We start from the raw sequence: 3,316 nt of genomic DNA, 5'->3' as shown, positions 1-3,316 counted from the left end.
TAGTATCGGCTCAGCTTCAACAAAACCTAAAATGAATTGAAAGTGAAAGCTGGCCCTGGCGAGTTGGCAGACATCCTGTTTTGGTTTAAATCGTTACAGTTTTGCCTGACATCTCTCTCAGATGCTTTGTATTGTAGCTGCATCTTCCATGCACAGCAGGGACCCCAGCAAAGGCAGGACATAAAACTGATTTTTTTTTCAGTACCATGCAGCAGTCAGTCGGCAGAAGGAGCCAACTGTTGATGGTCTTTTAATCAGTTGTAGAAAGTGAAAGTCAGGTAGAGGTTTAGAGGAGGGGGTGAGTCCTGGGAGGTTTAGGGCTGGCCTGTTTGGAAATTCAGAAGTGAGCTGTAGTGTCTGACCTCATATCTGAGTCAGTTCAATGACAAACTGTGAAAGTCATAAAAACTTAAACAGCACCATTACCAAGAACAAGATGTGTTGAACATAAATTGTTTTATGCATGCAGAATATGTACATTGCGGTTATAACACCAGCTGTTGTCTTCATTCTGACTAAATCCTTGAAGCTAAAACACAAATTACCCAGACATCAGACGACAGCTACTGTGTGAGAGGGAAGAAAATTTGCCAAATGCTTGACAATCCAAACGCTCCCTTCTGTTTGCCTGCACTCTGCCATCATTTTAGCGATCTTCTCCAGCTGTTACCAGCCATTAGGAAACAATGTAATCTCCAAGTGTTAAAAATAAGAAAGTATTATCTTTTCCATGTTCATAATTAAATCAGTTTCCTTTTGGTGTAACCAAATAGGTTTTGTCTTTATTACACACAGTATATGTCTTATTTGCCTGAGGAAGTGTAGTGTGTTCAGAAAGACAATATTATGTCCTATTTTGTCTGGGTTTGCCATCCTTAATTGATTTATTCCTTCTATAATGAACAATGTGGTTTTGATAAAGCAAATAAGTGCCTCGCAAGAGTGAAAAGGTTCCCTGTGAGAGGCAAAAAATTCAAAGTAAAACAACAGCAAGAGCATGTGTGATTTAGAGTGAGACTTCAGCCCTCATCTGACTTATGGCGAAATACTATACTTGGATAACTTCCAAGATAGGGTTTTTGCTGAAGACTGTAGCAGCATGTAAGCGGTGTCTTGGAGAAATCTCTCGCAGGCAATCTTGATTAAGCTCGCCTAGTCCATCTTTTCCCCTCCCACACAAATCTTTAGACTACGTGTTCTAATCGTTGCATACAGGCCAGCGCAGACAGGCTCATGTGATTACAAGGCTACAGGCACAGGGGTCAGTGGGCAAGGAGGGGCTGAAAACAGATTTTCCAAGGAAAAGGCTTCATGGTTTGGGAAATAAGTCTAATGACTATTTCAGTAAAATAAGGGGGAATTCCAGATCCTTGAATCAATTCAAACTCTGGGCTGAACTCAAGCAAAGCTGTTTTTGACTCACAACATTTGGCCCTTTAGTATAAAATCATTCTACCATCTGATCAGCTTGGGCCAGTGACAAAGACATCATTAGTTAAATATTCTAGTGAAACGAAGGTTGTGCTTCTGTGACACATGTTGCGTAGAGTCTTATATAATAGTTTTTAGAGAGAATAAATATTGAAAATCTGAAATAGGTGTAATGCAAAAATCTGAGAAACTTCCTTTCATTGACAATCTCTGTTTAATGTTCTCTTCACCTCTCCCCTCCCAAAACACTGCAGCTTTACCAGATGTGTTGTTTTACTCATGCTGATGCATTCAAAGGTCAGCGGTGCTAATAACACAGAAGAGGACAGAGCGCTGTTAATTACAGTCTGTCTCAAAGTCAAAGCCCACAGTGCTGGAAGAGAACTCGTCCTCCCTCGCACACACGCTCATTAGAGGACATTATCTCGCAACGGCTGCCAAGTGAACTAATGGCAGTCTAATGAACTTGGCTTCTGCAGTTAGATTTCCTCTCACCTCTCATGCACATATTATGCACAATTGCAAAGGAGTTAAGAGAGCTAAAGCCTCTATTTGTTGTTGAAATCCTGATGTGCTGGATACAAAACACTCCAAGGTGAGCTGACATCCATATATCTAACTCGTTTGGAAACGTAGAGATGGAGGCGGCATGCAGAAAAAAACATTTCAGCTTTTTGTGACCCTGGCTTTCCTTCGAGGATATCAAATAACAGTATAAAAAAGTACTTTTTACCCTGTGGAATACTTTTGCACGCCTTTGAAGAAAGTGTCAACATTCCAGCTTAAACAGAGTGTTGTGTGTTTGTTGTGTAATTTGGTAGACTCTCGTAATATAGGAGGAGGAATCTCTTCGAATGTTGAAGAAAAATGACTAAAAGTAAGTAATGTGTAAATGCGGGGAGTTTCAAACTTGCAGTAACTGATTTTTTTGTTGTTGTTGTCCCTTAGGCAGAGATGGCAAAAGTACTCACTTCCCGTACTTAAGTAGAAGTACAGATACTTACTACATACTACGGTACTGATTTAACTTCTTTACTCAAGGAAAAGTAACAAAGTACAGGCTTGGAAATTTACTTAAAGTATAAAAGTAAAAGTAGCCTTGCAAATGACAACCATTTTTTATGCAAAGCTACATGGACCACATGAATGTTAACAGAGTGCAAGCTGAGAAAGTTCAGTGGACATGGAAAAAAAGGTTCTTTATATGCCAATGGCTACATTTTAAATGGATGTCTGCCAATAGGCCTAAAACATCACATATGTGATTATTGTGACAGAAACTGGGACTCCAGGTTAATACGATTCTGACTGAGTAGCAAGATATGAATTCAGTTGTGATTCTGTGACAATTCACAGATCCAGTTTCTCTTTTTTAATTTTCCCCTTAACATTTAAAGGAATCTACATGTATGTGTGTGTGTGCTCAAATATGGCTTCTGGAAAGAAAATAAAGGATTAAATGTAAATTACTAAACAGACAGTAATGAAGAAGTTACCCATACTTTTAGAGTTACGCAGCACATTGGCCAGGAGTCGTTCTTGATGCCTACTATCTTAACATCTCTCTCACATAAGGCCAAGGATGATTGGGAACGTATTGCTGCTTGTCTGCCAAATCTCTGGGATCTCTGTTTTCTTCACTTTCAAACATGTCGCCGTCCATACTACTATGTGCTAACGTTAGCGCCATCAAGCCGCAATGATTTGCCGCAAATTAATGCAGAATGCCAAATCTGTTGAGTTGTCTCAGTGGTGCGTCAAGTGCAACGTACATTATATTTCCATCCAATTAGATTGAATGTGGTGTTGATGATGCAAACAATAATAACGGTAACTCCAGTAAAATTATTCAAAACTTGTTAGTGAGGACTAGATTAGGACTGTA

At 39.5% G+C, this 3,316-nt stretch overlaps 1 protein-coding gene across 1 annotated transcript in view; it reads left to right on the top strand.

Moving 5' to 3' along the window:
• Window positions 1-1,922: 1,922 nt before the first annotated feature.
• LOC116705484 (carbohydrate sulfotransferase 15) overlaps window positions 1,923-3,316 on the top strand; it is a 26,671-nt gene continuing 25,277 nt past the window's right edge. The window contains exon 1 of the mRNA XM_032541686.1: window positions 1,923-2,026. The gene's annotated coding sequence lies outside the window, so the exon portion shown is untranslated. The remainder of the gene's footprint in view (window positions 2,027-3,316) is intronic.

The sequence above is a fragment of the Etheostoma spectabile genome, chromosome 17 (genome assembly GCF_008692095.1).
Source record: "Etheostoma spectabile isolate EspeVRDwgs_2016 chromosome 17, UIUC_Espe_1.0, whole genome shotgun sequence".
NCBI classification, from domain to species: domain Eukaryota; kingdom Metazoa; phylum Chordata; class Actinopteri; order Perciformes; family Percidae; genus Etheostoma; species Etheostoma spectabile.
The sequence above is the reverse complement of the archived record's forward strand: the minus strand, read 5'-3'. Positions and strand labels throughout refer to the sequence as shown.